The 25,979-nt window shown below is 49.1% G+C and overlaps 1 protein-coding gene across 3 annotated transcripts in view; it reads left to right on the top strand.

Annotated features, from left to right (window-relative positions):
* SH3PXD2A (SH3 and PX domains 2A) overlaps positions 1 to 25,979 on the top strand; it is a 271,290-nt gene that overhangs the window by 56,653 nt on the left and 188,658 nt on the right. The gene's annotated exons all lie outside the window — the stretch shown is intronic.

The following is a 25,979-nucleotide window of genomic DNA, read 5'->3' as shown; positions in this document are numbered from 1 at the left end:
GCTGCCATAGGTCAGAGGTGAGTCTCCCAATGGTGTCATCATAACCTCTCACTGTGCACAAAAGGTATTGCGCTACCAGGAACATCCCCAGGAGTCTTACACGTTCTGGACGAGGTGGGGGTGAGGTTTTGGGGCTCTGGTTCATTGGTTGTCCTGACTTCACTGTGGGGTGGGAATCTCTGGAAGCTGCATCTCTGAGGGTTATGTCCTTCTCCGTTCCCTTGCTGCCCAAGACCAGGGTACTGGACTCCACCATGGCATCAGTGACTGTGATGGATGCTGTTTGGGGTCATTGCACCACATGGGTGTTGCTTCATACAATGCCGATGTTCTCCTGGATGTCAACAAGTCCTTATTTCCCTGGTGTTCGTGTCCTGTGTGTGGAATCAGTAGCATTGAAACATTTCATCCCACCTTTTAAGAAGCTTTTGCTTTATCTGACTCAGATTAAACGCTCTAAGGTCTTACAGGAGCACAACATTGAGTGTCAAGCTGCTCCAAAGATGAGTTTTTTCCCCTCTGTCCTTGTGATCCCTCATGCTGTGCTGGGACAATCTGAGCCACTCCAGAGGGGCTGTGCAATTAGTGAGCTGCTCTGATTACTGAAGGGAATTCACTGTCTCTGTGGTTTCCTGTCTTTTGCAGCCTGAGCAGAACTTGAACACTGGCAGATCTTTGTTAGCACTCAATTTGCAGCTCTTCTCTAGGAAGGTGCCTGATCCTAGAAGTAAAACAAAGTTTAATTAAGCTACAGGCTCTATGTGTAGTTAGACAAATGAGTAGGGCTTTTCTTCTTTTAGAAAGATTGGGAGCATTAGAAAGAGATTGTTGACTTTGTTACTGCATCCTTTTAATTATATGTGGTCTCCTGCTGTTCCTCAACCTTCTGAGAAAGCATCTTCCGTCATCACTCTAGGGACCATGTGTGTGGACGCACACAGACATATCCTTGATCCCTGCTGGAATAAATCAGAATTGCTCAGCTGTGAGCTTTTGGCCATCAGATAAATTTTATTTGGCAAGAGAAGGAGCCTGTGTGCCCCTGGGGCCAAGGGGAGTGTGGGTTTTCGGTCTGCTGCTTCCCCAAAGTGCTGTGCAGCCTGGATGGTGCAGGGTCCGAGGTGGCCAGTGCTTTGAAAATCGCTGCCTCTGATGATGCTGAGGTTTGGGTTTTGCTCTGCGTGATTTCACCAGGCCTGGATCTCACGCCGAGTGACCTGTTAATCTCATCAACCAGGGGAGAGTGTGAAAGTCTTGTCTCTGAGGTGTGTGACCGTGCTGGGACAGTGACGAGTGCCAGCTCTGCTCCATGGCAGGAGGCCTTGGGGGATCCAGCGGGGAGTGTGGAGTTACTAAGTGGCTCTGATTTCAGGTGCAGAGAGTGAGGTCATAAAGGAGACTTCCCCCAGGAGACCTGACCTCTCAGCAGCTATGGGAAGTGTCCTGGTTAGGAGCCCTCCACCAGGGCTCTGAGCCCGGGCAGCTGGACCAGAGCTTCCCCTGGCTCCAGAGTTACAGGTACAGTCAGCGAAATCTTAGAAATTAAATGAGTGGCAGAGCTTAGTAGTGATGAACTCTCACAGCTTATTAAGAGCCCAGTAGGGTGGGTTTTTTAGAGTGTGTGTGGACTTTGTATGAGAGAGAAGCCTGAACTGAGGGCTCCTGACCTAAAGCTGTGTAAGATTTGGGAAAGTTCAGCTGTGATGCCAGTTTCTGGTTCAGCTTCTCTCTCTGGTTCGGATCTGATGGCTGTGAGGCAATGCCACATTACCAGGTGCTCACATATTCATGGGATAGTATTTTTAGAACAGGACAAAGGCTGGAAAAGTCTCTGTGGATATTAATTGGAACCTATCACCAAATTGCTTTACCTGCTTTTTACATGCATGCATTTTTTATGAAGTATCTAGAAAGAGTTTAACTTGAGCAGGTTTGTCCAACCCAAGGGAGCACTGCAGAACTGCAGTGGGTAGGATTTCCCAGTGGATGAATTCACACTGTCTGGAGTGGGAGTCTGACTTATAAAGGATTAAAGTCACTCTGCTGGGGAACAAAAAGGTTTATATCTGACAGTCAGGTACTCTGCATCCACTCTTTGAACTACACAAGCTTGTTACCTGCAAAGATCCTTCAAGGAATACCCAAAGAATATCAAACTCCACTTACAGGCCTCTTGTAATCACAGAAAGCAGTGAAATTAGTCAAAAAGGGTTATTTGATGGGACTTATTCCCTTGCTTTCTAGAGGTTTGGTTTGTGTCAGTTGTTATCGGTACCTCCATCCCACACCTACCGCTGACCCAGAGGCTGTGAGGACAGCGGGGACCCTGCGGTGTGGGAAGGGCTCTCCTTGATACAGCCACAGAGAGGAAAACCAGCAAGTTCTCCCAAATCAACTGAGTTGACTGGGATCAGCTGAGGAGGATTTGGACCTGTTATGAAGCTGTTGGCTGATTTTCGCATTGAAAATCAAATGCATCAGGATGCACAAGCGCCTGCAAGGTTGTGGTGCTAACAGAAAGCACGTGTTTAGAAAAACATGCCTGAAATTGCCAAAAAGTATCAGCCAAGATGGAAAATGTTGGTATTGGGCCCGTGCCTCTTAGTTGTGATCTTGGGTGTTAGGTCATACAAGGGATTATGCAGAATTGTGGTAAAACTGGGCTGGAAGTCTTGCTTCAGCGGAGCATGTGTGGAGGCTCAACGTGTGCCTCCCGGGTTATCCCTTCTCCATTGGTCTGGTGTTGGAAGGTCTCACCATAGCCCATTAGGTCTCCACAGAAGGATTTAAAGCTCAGCTTTGGGAGGAGCCTGCTTGTTTTTAAACCTTGTTCCAGGTTTTGTTTGCTGGAACAATAAAACCCAGGAGAGCGGTTGGGCTGTGGAACCAGCCTCACTGCTCTCACACGGGCAGAGAACTCTCAAAGTGCCGCTTTATTAGCGTATTTCCTCTTTTACCGCAGATCAAGATCAGCCTTTTAAAATTTTATTTCATTATTTTTTTTTCCTGGAATCTCTGTGTGAAAATTAAATTCCTCGGTGGGATTTTTCCGTGGCCTTTCTTCCAGCCCAAAAAGTTCAGGCATGACAATTCCACATCCCCCTCCACTGCTTCGCCGCTCTCCCCTTTAATCGTACTCGGCTTTCAATTATTTATACTGCCGGAAAATCGCGCCGAGTTCACACCCCCCCAGCCCTGAAACACAATTCCGCTTTTGTGCGGGGAGCACAATCCTTCACTTTCATTAAGTGTGCGGAGAGCGGGATGAGAAGTGCCTGTTGTGTTCCCATCCCTTGGCTCGCGATGAGAGGAGCTGGTTGTTTTCGCAAACGTCCTAAATAGCCCTGCAAGGGTTACGGGGAGTTTATTTACATTATTGCATTTAAGTGCAAATAGAAAATTGCCCAGCCATAATGGAAAGGTTATGCGGGGCTCCGTCAGGGTTCTTTTCCCTGTCACCTCGCCCCTCCCGGCTTTCTGCGCTCAGATGTGGGAAGGCTGTGTCTGGAAGGAGCTCTTGGTCCTTGGTTGGCTTACAGGACAAACAAAAGCATGGACAGGCATCTCCCCCACCATGGGCTGTGCCTAGACCTGCCTGCCGTAGGAAAGGCTCCTGATCAGACTCACCCCAGCCTGATTTATGAGTGTTGGGTGCTGTTTGCTTCACAGAACCACAGAATTCTTGGAGTTGGAAGGGACCTTCTAGAGATCCTCCAGTCCAACCCCCCGGCCAAAGCAGGGCTGCCCAGAGCACATCACTCAGGAGCATCCAGGTGGGGCTTGAAGATCTCCAGAGAAGGGGACTCCACACCCTCCCTGGGCAGCCTCTGCCAGGGCTCTGCCACCCTCACCCCAAACAAGTTCTTCCTCCCATTGGAGTGGAACTTCCCATGGTCCAGCTTGTGCCCGTTGCCCCTCGTCCTGTCCCTGGGAACCACTGGAAAGAGTCCGGCTCCATCCTCCTGCAACCCCCCCTTTAGAGACTTGTCAGCATGAAGAAGGTCTCCCCTCAGCCTTCTCTTCTCCAGGCTGAAGAGTCCCAGCTCTCTCAGCCTTTCCTCACAAGGGAGATGCTCCATCCCCTCCATCCTCTCTGTTGCCCTACACTGGACTCTCTCCAGCAGTTCCTTTTTACCCTTGGACTGGGTAGACCAGCACTAGGCGCAGGATTCTAGTTGTTGCCTCCCCAGTGCAGAGCAGAGGGGGAGAATGACCTCCCCCTTCTTCCCTGTAGCACCCGAATAACCAACCTTTACTGCAGAAGCAGCGCAGGGAGCGTGAAGTTGGGAGTTTGTTTTCTACCATATTCCCTCCCTGCTTGGCTGGAGTGGTGACACACTTCTCCTTTTCTGCAGCCAGAGTGGTTTCATATCTCAGGCAAAAACAACTATTCCCACTGCAGAACTGTCTGTTGCAATTTCCCCTTTCTCTTCTTCAAGGGGAAGCATCAGTGAGTCGCCAGTGGGGTGGTCAGGGGAGAAGAACCCACAGAGGAGCCACGCTGCTGAGTAGATGAGTGTGAAGTCTTGCAGAAAGCAAGCCTGCTGATGTTCTGGGGGGGGCACAGCTCTGTTCACCCCTGTCCTGGGTGCCCTGGTTGGGCAACACTCGGCCAAGCTGGGGGCTTTGTTCTATGCCTTCTGCTTTTGATTTAAAATGAGAGATCTGGTCTATAATATCACAGAATGATAGAATCACATGGGATTGGAAGGGACCTCTGGAGATCATGTAGTCCATCCCCCTGCCAAAGCAGGGCCACCCAGAGCAGGTTGCACAGGAATGTGTCCAGGGGGGTTTGAATGTCTCCAGAGAAGGAGACTCCACCACCTCTCTGGGCAGCCTCTTCCAGGGCTCTGCCACCCTCACAGCAAAGAAGTTCCTCCTCATGTTTAGATGGAACTTCTTATGGTCAAGTTTGTGCCCATTTCCTCTGGCCCAGTGTCCCTGGGCGCCACTGAAAAAAGACTGGCCCTGTCCTCTTGACACCCACTCATCTGAGCAGGAAAGGGAGGACTTGGACTCTTAGAGCATGTCACATCCTTTGGCGCTGCCCTGGCTGGTAACCCACTGACTCCACACCCTTCATTGAACCCTTCATCTGTAGAGGTGCCCATAACTGTAGTTTTCTGAAGCTGCTCCATTTAACTGTTGGGTTAGCATTTGCTCTTCCCCACCCATGCCCAGGAGAAGCCTGGCAGGGTTGATGGTCCCTCGGTACGTGTGTGAGAGGAGGGTGTCCTGGACACATGCCACAAGCGTGTTTCTGACCCACAGCATTTCCAGATCCAAACCCTGGGAGCTTTGTTCTGGGTAGGAGCCACAGGTACATAGCAGTGGGGTCGCACTGTTGAGGTCTGGAGCTGCAGAAGGGCTGGTGTGACCTGCTGCTGGCCCTGGTGGTGCCAGCAGGTCCTTGGGGATGGGACTGGAGCTTAAGTGCTGGAGCGTGTCCAGAGGAGAGCCATCAAGCTGGTGAGGGGTCTAGAGAACAAGGCATACGAGGGGAGTTTGAGGGGAGTGGGCATGTTTAGTTTGGAAGAGGAGGCTGAGGGGAGACCTCATTGCCCTCTACAACTCCCTGAAAGGAGGGTGTAGAGAGGTGGGGGTTGGCCTCTTCTCCCAAGGGAATAATGACAGGAGCAGAGGAAACGGTATGAAGTTGTGGTAGGGGAGGATTAGGTTAGATATTAGGAAAAATTACTGAAGTGATGGAGTCACCATCCCTGGAGGTATTCAAGAAACATGTAGATGTGGCACTTCAGGGCATGCTCTAGTGGCTGAGGTTGTAGGGGTGTTTTGTGTGTGTGCAGTTGGACTCGGTGATCTCAGAGGTCCTTTCCAACCATGATGATTCTGTGGGACTCCCTTGAGTGCAGGTGGGACCCTGTGAGACTCCAAGCCAGCAGGGTGGGCAGTTGCAGTCCAGCGGGGAGGTTCACGCTTTGGAGCGGGGCGAGTTGCTGACAAATCCCTGCTTGACAGAAGCTGAGGACGAGCTCGCGAAGGACTAAGCAGAGACTCAGAAAAGCATCTCTGTGCTTAAGATAATTTCTGGAAACCTGCAGTGCAGGCAGGGCTCTGTACTGAAGCTGTTCCTGAGGCATTGGTGTCATTGCAGAGGTGTCTCTGATTCACCAGGTGCAGTCAAGGGCAGATCCTAATCAATTTAGCGGTGGTTTTGCAAACTGAGTTAACGTCGGAGCCGTCCGCCTGGGTCTTGATGCAGTCGGTTTTTTTAAGGGTGTGTTAAGAAAACCAGTGGGACTTGCTGAGCTGCTATCTCCAGCCAGGTGTTTTGAGGGAGGTGAAGGACAAACCACCAAAACACTGTGTGAGAGGCAGAGAGGAAAATGGCAAATGGGAAGAAATTAGAAAACAAAGCAGAAAAGGACTAAGTAAAATGTTAACAGGGAAAAAATTCTTTCGAAGGACTAAGGTGAGTTTAATGATTGAAGTTTTGTCTTACTGATTGAAGTGTGTCTTGCCCACCTGGAGCAGAAATTATTTCACAGGCTTTTTGTTTTATCTGGCTAATACCTGCCTTTTGGCATCCCGGTGAGGTGGGATGTTTTGGCCTCTGGGTGGTCTGGGCAGCTCTGAAATCCAAGTCTGGGCTTGTTCTGGTCACTGCAGCGATGTGCTGCTGCTGCTGCCTTGGAGAAACCGGTGTGTGTGCCTTCCTGGGGAGGAAAATACATCGTGGGATGGTATGTGGTGAGCACCTGCATCCTTCTAAGAGGTCCAGGTTGTCTTGTTGGTTTTGTTGCATTGGTGGCTGTTAGTGCAGCTTCACAAAAACCTCTGTAGCCACCTGCAAGGTGTGTTGTGTTACTGGGCTGAGGGTTAGAGGGTGCCAGTCTCTGCCACGTCTATCTTGCACGGGAGGGTAGGATTTAGCATTTGATGTTTCAGGAGGTGGCAGAGATTTGTTTGCCATTGGGATCTGGGAACGGGGCAGGTGGAGCAGTAGAGGGTGGTGTCCTCCATGCAGGTGGTCCCTGACTAACTTTTTGCAAACTTCTCCCTTTGCATAAAGAGTTTCTGAAGTGGAGAGAAGCCCTGCAAAGTCTCAGGTTCCTTCTGGGTGTGGGACAGCCCTGGATTATACAGCTGAGCAGGGCTGTGCTGTGGGTTGCAGGAGCAACAGGGCTGTAGGTTCCTGCTTGTTGCTGTTAAGAAACCTCATGTCAAATCCTGTTCCACTCTTAGGTCAAAATATATTTCCTTGCCTTAGTGTGGGGATGGTTTTTGTGTAATTAGGAGCTGGGAGTCTGCGGTGTGGAACAAGGAGTGGGGAACTGCTGGTGTGGCAGGAAGGTTATCTGGAAATATCCACCCATAAAATTGGGGCTATAATCAGCCCTCCTGGAGAAAGTTTATTCATTAATGTTTGTAAAATGCTTTGAAGTCTTCGGCTGGGCGTCTTTTTAACAGAGCCAAAAGTTAGCTGTATTACAGTAGCTAAGCCAGACCTTAATGACCACGTTCCCTCTCCTCCCCCCGAGCCCCCAGCCATTTCTAATAGGGTTTGGTGAAGAAGTGAAACATCAGCAGAGTGACCAAAGAGAAGTGAACTGCTCAGCAGAAATATAAATAGTGCTTTTCTTTCTCGGGATTATGTCCTGGTCTCATGGACTTTTGCTGCCAGGAGTGGAATTTGTAGAAGGAATAAGGAGTTTATTTCCAGGCTTGTACCATGTTATTCCAGTTGGTAACTGGTTTAGGGTGCTCACTGGTGCCCTTTGGGTGATTACAGTCATCCCATCTTGTCTCGATGGGAAGTCACCGTAGTGAGACTGTCAGGCTGGGGTGGGAGGGAGCTGTGGCTGTCAACGGGGTGCACAATGGGCAGGGGAAAGACTTTGCTGGGGCAAAACAAGGAGACCTCAGAGCAGAAGAGGGCTTGTTTGATGGGGTGCTCAGTTTTGGCTGCCTGTAAGTGCCCCTTGCTCCATGCTTATCCGTTTCCTACAGCATTGCCTGTCTCCCCTATCGGTAATGAAAGAGCACTTGCCTTTTGATGTGCTTGATTTCTGGTGTCAGGAGGTGAGGCTTGGTGATGGAGTTGGTGGCAGCGAGGGATATGTTCTTTCATCTGAAGCAAATGGGGTGGGTTTGGTCCACGCTGTGCCCCCAGAGTACCTGTGGGTGGGATTGCAGTGTGGAGGCAAGGAGGTAACTGGCTGCGCTGGGAGTGATGGTGTGTGGATGCTTCTCAAAGAGTGAGCTGCTGTTACAACATTGTTCTCCAGACTTGCACTCATTTGCTCTGGGTGGCAACTAGGAACGTCTCATTAGTGTGAACTGATGTGTCATGTGTTCAGACATGGCTGATAACCTTCCCGGCCAGCTCTGACGATCTGGTTCATTGTGAATCCATCCCCTGGCCTCCCCCAGGGTTAGGCTGGGATGGCTCCTGCCTCGGGAACTGCATTGCTGATCATTGCCTGAAGATCTGAGTTGCCCACACATGCCTTGGTGTGGGGGAGGCTGCTCTGCATTGAGATGATGGGTCTCAACTGGTGCTAAAGGAGATGTCTCCAGCCCAGAGGCAGAGCCCACTGCGTTGCACGCACCCTGCAGCAAGGATGCCGGGAAGGCGCCTTGGCAGAGCAGAGAGGAGCCAGCATCTTCCCCAGAAACCTCACTTTTCCAGTGACTCGTCCTTCGAAAGCGCCCTCTGATTGCGGAGCTCGCAGCCAAGGACCGACCCAGCCCTCTCATCATCTCATCTTTCCTCTTCCAGTCCGGTCCCTGGAAAGATGCAGCTCTCCAAGAAGACATTCCAGGGGGGTGTAATCACTGCTCTCGCCGCAGCCCTGCTGCGCTTGTGGTCTAAGCACCTGCTGGTTCATTTAATTAGCAACAAATGGGAGGCGTGGGTTGGGGGGAAGAGAGAGCAGCACCCTGGTGAAGTATTTGCTGCGATGTGATGTATTTTATTTTGGGTTCGTAACGGAGGCCGTGAGGAACATTTTCCAGAGGGCTCCATAAACCACCTCCGTTCACAGGGTGATTATTTGAGGAGGGAGGGGGGGTGTGGATTTAAATCGGTGCCGCTAATTTCTGCAAACAGCCACATTATTTTTAATTCATACTCCAGACTCCCTCCACCCATGGCTTGATGTTAGGAGCTGTGAATTTTCCACATCATAACAAAGTCTCTCTATAAAAGAGAGACCCTTAAATATATTTTTAAAAATTGATTTCAGATACGTCAGTCTCTCAAGTAAGTCAGTCTTCAGAATGGAAAACTCTTTCCTTCCCTTGTGGTGACCTGTTCATTTATTTGTATTTCAGTAGCATGTACCAGCTCTGAGCAGAGGTGGGTCTGTCTGGTGCTAGGGGCTGGAAAATGCATGAGAAGCCAAAAAGCCCTGATGAATATGTTGAAAGAAACAATCCCTTTGTTCACCGTGATTAGTTAAGCTTGGGAGCTCTCTGTTGAGATAAAAGCATTACATTTCTAGCAACGTTTTACCAACACAGGGAAGGGAGATGGGGACAACTGGGATGAGGCTTCAGGATGGAGCCACTTGTGCTGGGCACTGGCTGTGCCCATCCCTTGGGAGATGGTTACAGTCACAGCTTCCCTGTGCTCCAGCCCACCAGCACTTGGGGCTGGTTTTTTCCATGTGGATGGCAAATTTAACAATGATCTCTCATACTTTCAGTGCAAACCATAATTCATAGTTTAAATACACATTTAAGCCTTCTGTCTTACTTTCTTAGGATGATTAAAGCACCACAAAGGCTGCAAGGAAGAAAACTGTGTTATTTATTTTTTTTCCGCCCTGCCGACTAAAGCAAAAAAGTTGGGTTTTAGAGATTTTGGGGTTTGGTTTCCCCATTCTGTAAGAGCTTTCGTCTCCTGTGGGTTTTGAGAGGATAAATTCATTCGTGGCCATCAAGTGCTCAGATGTAGCAGTGACTGGGGTTGTGATGAAAACTCAGGCTGATCATTTTTGTTTTCATGCAGAGTTTTAAATTCAGTCCTGGGTGTTCAGTTCTGGTCCAGTGACATTAAAAGTTCACAGGAAGTTCTCATCTTGTGAGATTGTCATCATCTTGAACACCAGAAATACAGAGATCCTTGCTGTATGTCCATCCTACAGGCCTTCGGTATTAGAATAGAATAGACTGTTTCAGTTTGAAGGAACCTACATTGATCATCTAGTCCAACTGCCTGACCACTTCAGGATTGACCAAAAGTTATTAAGGGCATTGTCCGAATGCCTCTTAAACACTGACAGGCCTGGGTGGTTGACCACCTCTCTGGGAAGCCTGTTCCAGTGGTTCACCACCCTCTCAGTAAAGAATATAAGCCAGTTTGTTGCTATTTGTTGCCTACACAGTCCTTGTGTGCTCACTGCTTGCAATGGCACAGTAAAAGCTCCTGGGGACTTCCCCGTTCCAAGAGGGGTTTCCCTGGGCAGGGAATTTGGTTGTACCTGAAAATACAGGGACATCGTGGAAAAAAAGAGTCGCCTTTGCGTGAAGTACCAAAGCATGGAAAAGTGGTCCTTCTGCAACCTAGAAATCATTGATTTTTTTCAGAAATCAGCTCTTCTTCTTGCTTTTCTGAGTAGTTTCATATTTTTTTGTCTACTTATGGGTACATCTTCTGGGCCTGGTGGACTGCTGCAAGGCAGCATTATGCTGAGAATCAACCCCTTAACCCCCTGGCAGTATCTCTTCATCTTAGTTTTTCCTCCTTTCTCTGTATTCCTGTCTGATGTTAGAAATAGCTTCTTTCTGCGGGCATCAAATCTGGAGGCAATACCTCAAGGGACACATTCAGACTCAGGATATAAAGTTTGGAGTTGTTTTCCACCTTCTTCTTTGACATTTGAGAGACGCTTTTAAGTAGGTGAGATACTATTACAGTGCCAGCCTGTCTGTCATTGGAAGCATTGATGTTTGAATCATATTCTTCTGCTGGGTTTTAACAGAAAGGCAGAGAGAAGCTGCCTGGTGGTTTGCCTTGTCGCGTGCCTCAATATGGCTAAGAAGGGAAATTTGTGTTTGTTTTCAAGCCTCTGTTGTATTTACACTGTTTAATGACGTTCAGTCCCAGCTCTTGCTGCCTGTAATGGAGAACAGCCCCTTTGCTTGCCCCTTCACCTGCTGGTGCTCGCTTTCGAAATATGAGCATCTTCCTCCAGCTTCAAATCCTTCTCCACGTTGATACTAATCTAAAAGGTTCAAAGGAGGGGTGAGATTTCAAAGCTTCCTTAACCATGTTAGATCTGCAGTGTGACGCTCGGGCCGCGTTGAAAGCCCATGTGCTGCAGCACATATAATGGCATCTCCGCACCTGTTAGAGCCAGGGAAAATTTCTTCTGAGTTTTGTTTCTATTTTTCTGAAGCTGCTCTCAGGTTTTCCTCCGTTCCTGGCCGGCGTGACGTTCTCCTGCATCTGACCTCACGGAGAGACGTGCACCAGCCCCAGATGAAGGGTTAGAAACAATCCTCTGCACCTGGCTGAGCAAAATGGGTTATTTGTGTGTATGCGTGTGTGCCTGGTAGTGTAATTTATTTGTTCAGTTACTTGAGCCAAGGTTTCCCCCCAAAGGAAGCCCTAATTAAGCAAGATAACTTTGCATCTGGGTTGCTGGCAAAGAGCAGCTCGCTGTGCTTGCGTGTGTGCTGGCCACAGGTATGTGGTTCCTGCCTCCCATGCCCTATTCTATCCCAGTTTGATAATGAAGGGAGGAATGGATGAGGCTGGTGTCTTGCTTTCTGATGGAAAACAGGCCATTCTGTGCTCAAAAATAGTGTATCTTACCCTCACCAGGGTACGTACGTGGAATCTAATTTTTGAAGTAGCTTGTGTCCTGGTAGAAAGCAGTTAGTGTGTCATTTCTCCTCCTACCTCCTCCCCATTCCGCTTCATTTTTGGGATCCTTTTTTTAAAAAAAATTGAAGTTTTAGGGCTGGGTTCTGCAGATGGCTGAAGAGGCAGCTCCCTAGAGAAGCTGTATCCTGATCCCTTAGGGCCATAATGCTGAGGCACTAGAGGGTGATCAGTAAATAACCCTGTGGAGCACACAAGGGTCACACGGGCTCACAAAGCCAGCAGCCAAGTCTAGATACCCCAGTGCCATCAGCCAGTGTGGCTGCTGGAATTGCAGGGCCTGGACGTGGCCAGAATCTCATTGATGCAAGTTACTGTGTTCCTGGATGCTTTCTGTGACAAAGCATCATCGAGTGATTTCTGAGGGGTCTGTGAAATGTTAATTCCCTGCCCAAGGCCAGGGCAGAAGAGAGCTGTGTGGTACCTGCAGCTTAGACTTGGACTTTCCAACACATCTGTGGGGATGTTTCCACAGTCTGGCCATCTTGTGATGTTTCTTTGTTGCGGATTTGTGTGATGGGGAGGAGGACAGAACAGGCAAGTGCAAACCCACAAGGAGAATGAGAAATAGCCCTGGATGCCTGCGCAGTGCCCAGCAGGGTCAGTGTGAGATGACTGGGATGCTTGTCTGGCCTGCCTGTCTGCCCCATCCAGCTTCTAAAGCCGGTCACACAACAAAGGCAGGCATAGAAATCTGCATCCTCACTGGTCTTGTCCTGGTTGGACATCAGCCTGGCCACCAAAGCAACCTGTAGGTCACCACCTTCCCTTGAGAAGTGTTTGGGAAGGAGCTGCTGGATGGGATGAGTTGTGGCTGCCTATTCCCTGTACCTTGCTCTCCCCAGGACCTTTCCTTTGCATCACCCAAGCACACCTGCATCATGTAATTAGTGTATCCTTCACCTGGCCGGAGTGGATTGCATGCGTGGCCAGACAGGCTGGAGAAAACTTGTGCTTTCATTTCATAGAATGATAGAATCATTTAGGTTGGAAAAACCTACCCTGTTGGAGCTTGAAGCCATTCCCTCTCGTTCTGTCACTAATTACCTGCAAGAACAACCAGCACCAACCTCTCTACAGTGTCCTTTCAAGTAGTTGTAGAGAGTGATGAGGTCTCCCCTCAGCCTCCTCTTCCTCAAACTAAACAGTCCCAGCTCCTTCAACCGCTCTTCATAAGATTGATGCTTCAGGCCCTTCCCCAGCTTCGTTGCCCTCCTCTGCACTCACTCCAGCACCCCCATATCTCTTGTTTTTATTGAGGTGCCCAGAACTGGACACAATACTCCAGGTGTGGCCTCCCCAATGCTGAGTACAGGGGGACAATCACCTCTCTGCTTCTACTGGTCACACCATTTCTAATACAAGCCAGGATGCCATTGGCCTTCTTGGCCACCTGGGCACCCTGCTGGCTCATATTCAGCCACTTGTCAACTAGAACCCCCAGGTCTTTTTCTGCCAGGAAGTTCCAGCCACACTTCCCCAAGCCTGTAGTGCTGCATGGGGTTATTGTGGCCCAAGTGCAGAGCCTGGCACTTGGCCTTGTTGAAGCTCATACCATTAATGTTGGCCCAATGACCCATTCTATCCAAGTCTCTCTCTGTCTTTCACAACAAGCATGTGCCCAGTAATGTACAAACAGTCCCTGGTGATGCACCTCCCCTTGGATCCCTGGAGGAGCATCTGCTGGAGGAGAGCAGGCATGGCTGCTGACTGGCAAGGTGGACACGTAGCCAGCTGCCTACGAAACAAGGGGTGCTGCTGTGCAGCCCCCGTGGCTCTGCCACCACCCTTGGCTTAAAGCTCAGGAAGCTGCTGTCCTGATGGGGATGGGAGAAGCATCTCCTTCGTGGCCACAACATCTCTGGCTTTCAGGTACCGAGTACCTGCTCCTCCTGGTCCTGCTGGGCACAGTCCCACCGTCAGGTCTTGCAAAAGCCACCAGGCAGGGATACAGGCTGGAAACATCCCGATGGGAGGATGGCGCTGGAAGCAGTCCTTCTCCTCCTGGATGCAGGCGCTGGCCTCCGTGTGCAGTTTGTCGCTCACAACTTGTAGCAGTTTTATCATCTGCAAGTTTGGAAAAGTCACAGCCCTGACAGTATTTCTTGACAATGTGCCTGTGCCACTTAAAAGCTGCTCAGATTAAAAAAAGACCAAAAAAACCCCCACCATTGTCGAAGACCTCCATCAATGCTTTTAATACCCTGCCAAACGTGACATGTGATTAGTTGGTATAATACAGAGAATACCATCTGCTCTGTGAGCAGCGTGTCCAGGGATGGGTGGTTATTATCGGAATGAAAATCCTGGACTAACACACAAGCACACAGAGTGTCACGTGGAGCCCCCGTAAACCCTGGCTGTGCCCACCCTGCTCCCAGCACCACACGCAGCCGCCGTGGCCGCCGTCCAAACCATCTACTTTCCCAGGGTTTGCTTTCATTCTTAATTTAATTAACAAAGCCGCTCAGGCAGACTTATACTTACAAAAATAAGGTTTTAGTTCCAGCCTCCCTTCTCAGCAGGCTGGGTTGGATGTGTCCTGAGGGTTGTGTTGTCCCTCCTTCCAGTGTGGTGTTGTGGCATGGCATGGTCTATCTGCAAGGTCCTTTGGGATGGCTGCATGAGTTTCCTGGGATCCCTCTTGTGGGTGTGGGCTTTTGGGACTCAGATGTTACCCAAATCCCTGTAATTTTTTTCAAAGAGAGAACAGTGTCTGTGCTGTGTGTCGAGGCAGGGACTGGAAGGAGGTGGTGTGGGTTTGAGCATCCAGCCAAGGTGGTTGTGTCGTGTCGTTGAGTGTGACAGAAGGTCTCTTTGACCTTCCTTGGTTTCTATGCCATCTTTTGCTTTCTATGGCTTTTCTGATACCCATAGACTTTGTCTCCCCTGCCCAGAAGTAAATCTGCAGAGAGAAACCCATCCATGAGAAGCCATTGCCATAGGTTCTGGTAAGAAGGACAGGCTGTTGCAACCCTAGGGTTTGTTCTTGTGTTCCAGCCCTTAAATCCTTCCCTCCCTCCCTCCCTCCCTCCCTCTACTGCAAGCCCAGGTGGGCTTGGAGCCTGTCCTTCCTGCACATTGGGCACCTTCACTGTCCCTACGTGCCAGATGAGCATCCTGGGGGGATGCTGGCACCCGGGGCCAGGCAGAAGGGCCCAGGCTGGGGCTGGGGGTGTAAAGGCTGGCAGCTGGCTCTGGATGGATGGTTGGAAAGTGCCTGTTCCTGGGGGCTGCTGGCTCACCTCCCTCGAGGCCCGGGGCGAGGTATCTGTTACACGTGCAGCTCCGTTTGCCCGCTCGGGCGGTGGGATTTGTTGTCTGTTCTCCTTTTCTAAATCCCCCCAAAGACAAGGAGACACATGTGTTTGGAACCAGATACGCAGGCAAAACATCTCGGGGTTTGGAGGTGGGGGAGAGAGGGAGAAAAGAAGACAAAGGAGTCTCCTCCCAGCGTGGAGTTAAAACCTGTGGTTGTGTTTTGCTTGGCACGGGTTCTTCATTGTACTGAGCTGGGCGGTCGCTCTCCCCTGTCTCCCCAGAGCTACAAGCAGTGTCCTACGGAGATGAGTAGATACCATTTCAGATGGAGTTTCTGAAGTAAAATGTGCCATTGTGTTCGGAGCTATTGTTTCTGTTTTCAATATTGAAGTTACTCGTGGTTTCCAGGGGACAATATATCAAGCAGAGCTAACAGGCTGTAGAGAAGATGTAGATTATGAAAACAGAGGGATTAAGTTTCATGCGTTTGGAGCTAAAGTCTGGTCTCTCTCACAGTCGTGTAAGCAGGGGAAGAAGTCTCGCAGGCTCACAAAGCTCTACTGGTTTAACTAAGGCTGTGTTTGAACAGGTTTAGTTAAAACGGTGGTCACCACTGTGTGAGCAGCAGAAATATCTCTAAGGATGGATTCTGTGGGTGCAAGATCAATGACTGATGTGTAAGTCAGGTTTCAGAGTGTTCCTGTGACAGGTTTTGCACTGGTTCAACCAAAACCCGTTTGCTGAGGTGGGATGTGGCTGCGTGGGTGGTCCTTGCCTAAAACACAGGTGAAATCAGCACTTATATGTTCATGAGGGCAGAAGAGGGCATTACATGGCAGATGTCTCTAGCCCTTGACAACCCTGTTGCTTTGGGGGACTGGCTGGACCCAGGAGGAGTGAGGCTGGTGCACGAGGGGACCCTTAAATGAAGAACCAGCCCCCCCTGCAAGATGCCATCCTAAATCTGTGATGTTGTGGAGCAGGTTGGGAGAGTTCCCTGGATAATCTGACAGCGCTTGACATAACAGACCAGGGCAAAACCAACCCAGGCTGCAAATCGTGCTGACCTTAATATTTGGTAACAGCACTGTTTGATAACAGAGAGCAGCAGCTAATGTTTGATAACAGCAAGTATGTAATTAACAGCAGCACTCGGCTAATGGCTCCGTGCTACCACTCTGCTAATGGCTCCGTGCTACTACTAGGATGTGCCCTCCAGCACTTTGCAGCTGCAATGCGGTGTTTGCCGCTGCTGCCAGGGGTTTGACCAAGGACCGGAGGGTTTGAAGCCCTGCAGCCTCCCACCGACCCATCCAGCCTTTTCCCTGGGCAGAGCTGCTCCTGCCTGCATGGTTCCTCCTGGGCAGGATTCAGAAAATTGCAGTTTTTGTATTGTGAGCCTGTCAGAGTGGCTCAGTAAGGTTGATGCACTAGTAAACCCAAAAAGCTCAGTAGGGCTACACTGTACTTCAGTGGTTGGCTTGAAAGGATTGAAATCTGAAGAAGGATGGAAGGTAAATAGTTTTTTAAATTCCCAGGTGATGTAGGAAGCAGCAATGAATAGAAATGACCTTGTTGCTTTGCTGCCTTTCAGTAAAGCTCTTAGACTTGCTGTGGTACTTAAAAATAGGACTTTTGCTCTGACAGTGCTGTCATATGTAGTTCTGCTGCTGTCTGGAGGCCAGTGTTATGAGAAAGCTTGGTCCTGCTCCCCTTAATGTCCAAGGGTAGTTGTCACCATTGCTGCAGTGTCTGGCACTGGAGCACTTCGGGATCTTGCTGCTCGTGTGGAGTCTGAAGGGACACTTCAAGGCTTGTGATTTTTGTAAGGATGGAAAATCACAGGAGGTGAGGAAGGATGCTTTACAGTTGAGGTCAGCTCTTCTCCCCAGCCCAGATTTTCACTGTGACCTTCAGTGAGCCTTGTAGGACATGTCCAGGTTGAACAGCCTGAGCACCTTGCTTGGCTCTGGAAAAAAGGGTAAAATGCTTGCACCCCCTCCCAACATAATGAGCCTTCCTCAGAAGCTTGGCTAATTGACCTGATGGGGCATGGCATCAGTGTGGCTCTGACATCTCTGCATGACCCTGCTGTGCCACAGAACTGCAGCATTCATCTCTCCACACCTCTCTAAAACAGGTATTAAGTATGGCCATATTTCCCAGGGATGCTGTCGGGACAAATCCACTGCAGATACTGGAGTAACAAGGGAGGTATAATCACCGTGGAGAGATGGAAAAGTATGAAGTAGCCTTTGTCCAAGCAACTTCCAGTGTGGTTAAATTGGATGAGGCCAGTCTAATTTAGTACTGGGGAAAGAAAATGCTTCTGGCAGGAGACATCAATAGCTGCTCTGTGAAAGGACAGTGTGGGCTTTCTGAGAAGCTCTTCAGAGATGCACCGAGTGCCTCTGTTATCCCAAACCAGCACCTCCGAATATTTTGCCAGTCTGTGTTAGCCACAAACGCTGGGCTCATTTTGTGGAGCCTTTAGAGAAAGCTGCGTTTCTGTATGAAAAATAGCAAATGTCTCGGCTGGGAACCAGCATTCCCTCTTTTGATGGATCATGTTGGGGAAAGACCCCCAGTCTCTGCTCCCCCCTTCTCCTCCCCTGACTGTTTTAGTTGGAAACTGAGAGGTTTGTAAGATTTCCAAGATTCCTGGTGGAAATTTTCAGACCTGAGAGAGGCATTTTCCCTTTGGGGATTACACCATGCTGTAAATGTCTGTTCTCTTTATTTTATATGCGTTTTCCTGCTTTTGTTTGACTTTCTCATGGATTGCACTATATTTAATTCAGAACATATCCTATAATGCTGTAATTGTCAGGCATGTCAGCCTGTTATCCGGACGGGTTTTGCTTTAATTTTTTTTTTCCTCTTTCAAAATAGAAGGAAAGACAGTTGCTGCTGCTTCTCAGGGATTGAATTAATGCACTTCTCTTGCACGCTGTGGCATCGTATAACACCAGGAGAGAGTCAGTGTCACTGCCTGATATAATTATTCCTGCTGCATTGTGGAACTGGTTACTGCTTTAGGAAGAGATGGAGTTTCAGCTCCTTCTGCTGCAGAGGATGTCAGTGATACGTGTGAGCAGCTAACAGATGGGCTGTGCTGTGCTCAGTCTGTTTCATGCCCTCACCCAGAGATCTCTGCGTCCTTTGCAATCTTTTTCTAACTGATATTATGTTCAGGAACAGCTCTGTTTTTGCTGATTTTGAAGGGGTGTGAGTTAGGCAGACCTCCTGTTGTCTGGTGTCTGTGAGAGCAAACTGATTTGTTGTTCCTGTGAGAGGGTGAAGCAGAGGAGGAATAAAGAGAAGCTCCATGCGACCCACATCCAGGGGAAATCCTGCAACAGCTGTATCCTGCAGAGGCATCTGCCCTTAGGGCAGCAGTTTTGTTGCCCATCATGCATGAGCTTCTCTCATTGATCTCAGTGGGTATAGTCCTGGGGTGGAGTAAATCAGGTCCTTCCACGCATGTCATGGACACTCTGCTGGTTAACCTTAGCAGAAAATCTGTCCTGAAATCAAACCATTGAGGAAGCAATCCCCTCCAAGCAGGCATGTAACAGGAGAATCTGTAGGGATGGGCTCTCATGTTCTCTACTCTCTTGCTTGTTCTCACCTGCTGCCATTTAAATGCTGATATGTTACCTAACAACATGAGATCCATTTCCTGGGAATGGTGGCTAACCATCTTCCTTCAGTGAGAGACCCCCTTGAATGCTCTGGTTAACCAGGATTTGCAATGTGCTACAGATGGACAAGCCACAAATGGGAGGATAAGCGTATCTGAAAACCACCACAAATACTTCTTTCATTTCCTTGTGTCTTGCTGATTTTGGATGAGTACAGCTCCTCTGAATTCAGTCTCTGTGGCATAAATGCTCAGAATGTTTGATGGCTCTTGATTAAATCTTATGCCACCTTCCTGAGATCCCTCTCACTTTTTGCAAGTGCAAAAGCAGAGACAGGGCCAGAGAGGTTTATCCGAGGGAAAACTCTGCAGACGCCAGAATTCAACCCGATTCTGACCTTTCCCTTTCTTGCAGATCACACCGTTTAAAGCTCAGAATATCGCTGATGATGCTGTAATCATCAGTCCTGTCAGCGAGCAGCACAGCTGGTTTTCAGCTTCAAAATGAAAGGAAATTGCTGCTGCTCCTCAGGGTTTTAATTAATAACCCTTCTTCTATTCTGGTATTTTACCTCCCCTTCTCATCTAAGCTTTCGTTATCTACATCAGGGACTTACAACCTTTTCTGATTTGCGGATGTGCTAGACCCCTCCTGTGGAGGGTGTGAGTTCCATCGTCACCAGTTTGAGATCCCTGGTAGCATCTTGGCTTTTCTTCCAGTTTCTTTGGCAGCCTTCTCTTAAAAGTGTGCACATAACCCCATACACGTACAGATGCCTCCTCTCCTCTGCCCCATCTCTCAGTTGGCTGTAGCCCCTCTTTCCTCCTTAGGACGCTGACCTCAGCTCAGCCTTGGTAGAAGGGATCACCAAGAGCTGGGACCACCATGTGCCTGGTGCCTAATTGTCCTCATGTACTTGAACTTTCAAGTCCAGCAGTGGCTAAATTAAAATTATTGTCATCTTGCCTCTTTTTTAATGAAAAATTCCTAATGACCACTTGGAAAATGGGAAGCTAATATGTCCCTTGGCATTCGGTGCAGGAAGAGCTGTAGCTTTGGGACCATCTGACTGACTGAGAGTAAGGTGGCAAACTTGCGGGGGCTTCTGGGGGCACCTTGCCAAAAATCTGCTACTCTCAGTCTCTTGGTCATACTTTGACTTTCATCCTCTATTTCTCTGGGACAAGAGTAAATTAGATACTGCAGAAAGGGAGCGGGGCCCCATCTCTCTGCAAAAGTCCTGTTTGCAGTGGTGGATGTTGTTTCGCTTGCCAAAGTGAGGGGTTTGAAGGAAAGTCATCCTCAGGGTCTTTGTGTGTTAAAATAAATCTCCCATGGTTGCAGGGCTGACCTCCTGCGGGGCTTTGATTTTTATCTGTGCACATGGCAAACCTACATCCACTTGAAAAGGAACCAGCAAGATACGCCTGCTGATAAGAGATTATGTGGGTGTCCTAATTTGCTCATTTTAAGAGGTGTGGAGAACTTTACTCTTCTGACTTGGGGGAGTTAAAACTGCTGCAGGGAAGGAAGGGGAGGCATTAACAGCCCAGCAGGAACCTCCAGCTAGAGTCTGTGGTGCAAGGCATAGGTGGAGCTCAGGTAAATGTGGAAGTGGATTCATTTCAGGGAGTTAGATTCGGTCACAAACTTCCAAAGCCTTAAGACAAAATTAGGAGCAAAGTTCCCACTGGCAAATGCCACAGGATCAGGCCATCGAACAGTTCATCTGTTCACGTCCCCTGCATTTCTTGCCTTACAGCAGAGTGAAGACCTCTCTTGGAAAAGAGAAGTCACCCTCTTGTCTCAGGTGCTGTAAGTCCTTATATCTAGGAGTGTTGTTTTATGAAACTCTAACCAAGATAAATAAAATGTAATAAGTAAATAATTATCAGGCAGATGCTTAGCTTCTCGTCCTCAGAGAGGCCACTTATAGCATCTCAAGAGGTGCTTGTTTTAGTTTGTGAAGATTTTTAATCAAGTGGTATTATCACAAGGCAGAAAGGGGATGAATCTTATTTTCACAGCAGAACTGATGGGAAGTGACCACAAATGCCACCAGCTGGCAGTCGCTGAGCTCAAGTGGTCCTTGTGTGCAGGAGCATCTCTTTCTTCATGGCCTATTCTCATTCTTGTGTAAAGATGGCCTGAAGCAGAAGAGATGAGAAGGAAGTAACAGCTTTGCTGTAAGTGAGGACCACTTCTCTCAAAAGCACGGAGACTCTATTTTATTTGCCTTTCAGTTCCTGGACCTTGAAGGATTAATTTGGGTCATGTTTGCAAGTTCATGCCTTGCACCATAAAAGCTAGAGTTGGTTTTGGTTGTTTGCTTTTTGCACTGAATGCTAATTCTCAAACAGTTGCTCACCTCCAGGAGATGTGACTTCAACAAAAAGGCCAGTTATTTTGAGAGCTGATACCTCTGAAATCTTCCTATGCCATTTTTGCAAGTCAAGGATTTCATGTTTGTGTCCAAGTAGTAGGGGCTGGAGTGGCCAGTGCTCTGAGCCTGCTCTCATTTTAATGAGCAGCCACTCACGTAAGTAATTCCCTTGTTTTTTAACGGGATTAATTGCATGATCATTTGATGACCCGTGTTAAAAAGTCGTAATCTGGACCACAGGTTTGTAGCAGATCTTCTAAATGAGTTTAGTGCAGAAGCAAGAAGGAAGCTGCTCGGAGCAGAAGGCAGGACTCCGTGCGGGACTCGGGTAGGAAAGCTGTTTAAAAACCCCGAGCAGTTTGGAGAGATGTAGCCTGGGGAGGTGGCTCTGGTGGTGAGTTATTTGTGGACGTGCATCTGTTGTGCCAGAAGCAGGAGTGGGATGTGTTTGTTCAGCCTGACTCCAGACATGCTGCCCAAATGGGTGGGAAGCTCACTTCCCAGTTTCCATATACCCTCCCTGTTTCCCAACGGATCCCCCACCCTGCGATGCAGTGACATGGTAATGGATTTCTTTCTGCTCATCACACCGGTCATACAATTGGAAGCTCCCCATGGTGGGATTCGCATCCTAATGTTTGTAACCAGTTGAACTGAGCAGAGCTCCCTCAGGTTTGCCAAAATACATTGCCCACTGGTGTTTTCTTCCCTGCCCAAAGCCAGCTGCAGCCCTAACTCCATCCTTTGGGACTTCACATCCAGACTTCCCTTCTCTCCCTTCATGTTGGGATGGTTTTACTCTAGCTGATGGGAGGACTTTCTCATTCAGCAAATCTTGACCCCAAATTGAATATTATATATCAAAGATGTGAGGAACAACTTGTGGCAACTGCCTATGTCTGAGCAGAATAACCTGGGGTGAAGGATTTTTTTCATCAATCATATGCATATTTGCAATAATAACAATAAATATTTCCTTTCATCGAAAAGCACTTGTCACGGGCTAAGGAGTTTTCGACTTTCAGGTGCTCTGCAGACATCTAATGAAGTGAACTGAAAATCTGTTCATTGGGCTTTGGCTGTTAATCATCCGCGTGGGGAAAGTGCTGTGATTACCAGTTCCTGTGGCTCAGCCTTTAGATCCCTCCATTCCCCGTTGCTCCATATATCTCCATGGTTAGTGTCTCCTCTCACCAGAGCAGGGCTGACGGAGGCTGTTAGGTATTAGCTCAGGATCTCATCTCTCTGGGAGGTTTGTCATGTTTCATTCAGGCCCCTTGCTGGTATTTTCCCCTGCATCCGTCTCTTCCTTGTCTTCTGCTTCTCATCCTTCTCTGTGGATGGGAGGATACAGAATCCTGCTTTTCTAGGATTTTAGATCTATCTTGCACTGGCTTTGAATGGCAGAACTGGGTTCAGGGAAGGGCTGAGGAAGGCTCCGTGTTTCTGCTGCTTTGTTTGGCTTTAACATCTTGAAGGGTTTCCTGTGGTGCAGAGCTGAAGGACAGTCGTTACCTTCCAGCCTGTGTTGCAGGTTCTCTCTGCTGCTCGTACTCATCCGTATGGACATTGTCGTGCTGGGAGTGCTTTTTTAGGCATTAATGAGAGCAGCCTGGCAGAGAGGCAGGAGCAGTTTCTGGGCTGCAGTTATGTCCTTGCTCAAATCCTCCTTAGGTCTGTTTGGGTTTCCCAAACCATGCCTGAGATTCAACCGGTAGTTTCCTCCTGAAGCTCCTGTGCAGCTGCCCGGCACCAACCCATCTCTTGCTGGGGCAGCACAAATGCCAGACCCAACTCATTGGTCCAGGGGCTGATCCACAAGCCAAGTGTCATCTGGGGTCAGGGGCTTGGAGAGGGACTGTCACACTCCTTCATGGGTGCCCAACCTTGTATGGGCTTTTGGAGGAGCAGCAACTTCACTCCTTGTCTTCTGTATCGCACAGAGGCGTGCATGTTGCCCATTGGGATATTGTCTCATATATCAAAGAAGGTGAGAACTCTTCCATGCTTCTTAGGGGCTTTGCCTTGGGATGAGATGTGTCCCCACTAATTGCATCGGTGGCTTCCCAAGTACCTCTGCCATCCCAGCTCCCTCCATCCAGACCCTTCCAGCAGAGGCAAGAGCCAGAGCGGAAAGTGAAGTCTAGGAAAGTTCAGCAAAACTCTTCCAGCTGCAGTTTATTGTATCTATTTTGCTGATATCCACCCTTTAGATAAATAGCGCGAAGTTATACATGTTGTGACTCTCTTGATGTGGTTAAAAGGGCTTGTATTAGCCAAGCTAATCTAACTCCAAGAATAACCATGGGAATTTGACTGTATTGGTTCCAGCTTGAGTCAGTCACCGTGTAGTAAAGTGAGAATCGCCTTCCTGGCTAAAAGTGTAGCAACAGGGAAACTTCAAGACAGTCAGTGGGGATTCCCTCCCCCTCTTTCTTTTTTTTTCTTTCGAACAAAACTCCTGCCTGCCCATGCCTGACCTCAGACACCCGGAGCTCTACCTACAAGAAAACAAAATTTCCCATTTTCAATAAAAACCATGTCTCCGTAGGCAGAAAAGTGAGTTAGCTAACAATCCGCAAAGCTATGGTCTATTTATTTACCAAGCTGACTCCCTGATGGGGAAACATGTGGGATCTTTTAACTTTTTCTCCTGCACAGATGTTCCTTCTACTCCCGAGTTTCCTCTTGATCTTTGGTTTGCTGTACCATATGGTGAAAATGCTGGAGATGTTGTGTGCGGTGGAAGAGGAGAAGGATTCTGTGTGCTTGAAAGAAAAACAGTAAAAAAAGAAAAAAATAACAATCTGGCTGTTTTTTCCCCATGTTAGCAAAAAAATATTTTTTAAAGGAAATCTGTTGAGGTAGCAAAACCACTGTTAACTCACACACCCTCACTGTTGGACACGTACGTTGCTGAGATTAAATGCTGATTGATGAGCCCCCTCCACCACCGCAGCTTTTGCTGCCACTCTAGGTATTTGTATTGAGCTGTAGATGCAGCTCAGGTGAGGAGATAGGGGTCCTGCAAGGTCAAGTAGCAGAACCACTTGCTTTCCTTCCTTACCTTCCTCAGAGGCCACAGGACCTGTGAGCTGTGGGCTGAAGGACATCTCTCCTGGTCTGTTGGAAATGAATCGCTGGGCTAGCAGGAGCTCTGGTGTTCTCCCAGCCCAAGGGAGCCTGTGTGGGACCAACAGGGACATCGAGCATTGTGTTGTACATCTGAAACGTGGGAGAGAATTAAATAGAGTATGAAGAGGGTGAAAGGGAGGAGTGAGAGGCTCTGGCAGTTTTCAGGGCTGGGGATGGTCCTTCTTGGGCAGGTCCATGAAGGTGTCACTGGAGCAGGTCCTTCTTTCTTTTCTGGTTGTGCGTGACCTTTTGGCTGGTGTTTAGCCTTAGTGGTGCTGGTCCATCCAGGCTCATCGACCAGACAAATTGTAGGGCTTGTTTCGGAACATCAGGTCCACGTACTGCTTTCTTAAACTTGCTTCCATGCTGGTTACTGGTGGTCAGCAGTCTGCTCCACCGTGCAAGCTGGCCATAGCCATCAGTGCCTCTTTGAGCTCCTCAGGTTGAAGGCTGGTTGCAGCAGAATCTCAGAATGATATACAGTTAGAAGGCACCTCTGGAGATCATTTAGTCCAACCCCCTGCCAAAGCAGGTCCACCCAGAGCAGGCTGCACAGGAACGAGTCTTGCACACGAGAGTGCTTGCCATGACCTGAGAGCACACCCACTGTGAGCTGTACCTTCTGGCCATTCATGGTGTCCAGCTGTGTCCAGCTTTGGAGTCTTCAACACAGGAAGGACATGAACCTCTTGGAATGGGTCCAGCAGAGGGCCATGAAGATGATGAGAGGGCTGGAGCACCTCTACTATGAAGACAGGCTGAGAGAGTTGGGATTGTTCAGCCTGGAGAAGAGAAGGCTCTGGGGAGATGTTATAGCAGCCTTCCAGTACCTGAAGGGGCTACAGGAGAGATGGGGAGGGACTCTTGGTCAGGGAGTGGAGCCATAGGATGAGGGGTAATGGTTTTAAATTGGAAGAGGGGAGATTTAGATTAGATACTATAAAGAAACTCTTTCCTGTGAAGGTGGTGAGACCCTGGAACAAGTTGCCCAGAGAAGCTGTGGCTGTCCCATCCCTGGAGGGGTTCAAGGCCAGGCTGGATGGGGCTTGGTGCAACCTGGTCTGGTGGGAGGTGTCCCTGCCCAGGGCAGGGGGGTTGGAACTCCATGACCTTTAAGCTCCCTTCCAACTCTAACCATTCTATGACTCTATGGTGGTGTCCTCCTCCAGGTTCCTCGGCTCCCTGAGGCCTCCCTCACGGGGCTGCACTGGAGGATATTCCCCCAGACGCCCCTGTCTCTCCCTGGGAAGGCCGGAGCGCTGTTCCTGCAGCGGGGCAGGGGCAGTGCCGTGCCAGCAAAGGCGGCAGAGCGGCTGTTTCATTAAATACTCTTTAATCCTGTTGCTTGGGCAGCCTTTTTCGCCAGGCGGGTGGTCTGTGGCAGGGACAGGTAAAAGCCGCGTCTCCAGCAATGTGGGCAGGCTGCGGAATTAGAGACAAGGCGTGTGTTTTGTAACGAAGAATGAGGGCCTAATTTTAGAACGGCGGCGAGGCCGGGCTCAGATGTCTGCCTGGGCCCTGTCCCAGCTCCTCTGCGCTGCCAGAAACTTGCCCTCCCGTTCTCGGAGTGAACTGTATCGTACCTTTTCATGTACAGCCTCCCCTGCAGCGGGGCAGAGAAATTCCTGCATTTGCTTTCCTTTGCTAATCCTCTTTTGAACCACACACAGACCTAGAGATCCCGTGGTCGCCCTGCGGC

Source organism: Calidris pugnax, unplaced genomic scaffold (assembly GCF_001431845.1).
Source record: "Calidris pugnax isolate Ruff unplaced genomic scaffold, ASM143184v1 scaffold4, whole genome shotgun sequence".
NCBI classification, from domain to species: domain Eukaryota; kingdom Metazoa; phylum Chordata; class Aves; order Charadriiformes; family Scolopacidae; genus Calidris; species Calidris pugnax.
This window is presented reverse-complemented; position numbering and strand designations above follow the sequence as displayed.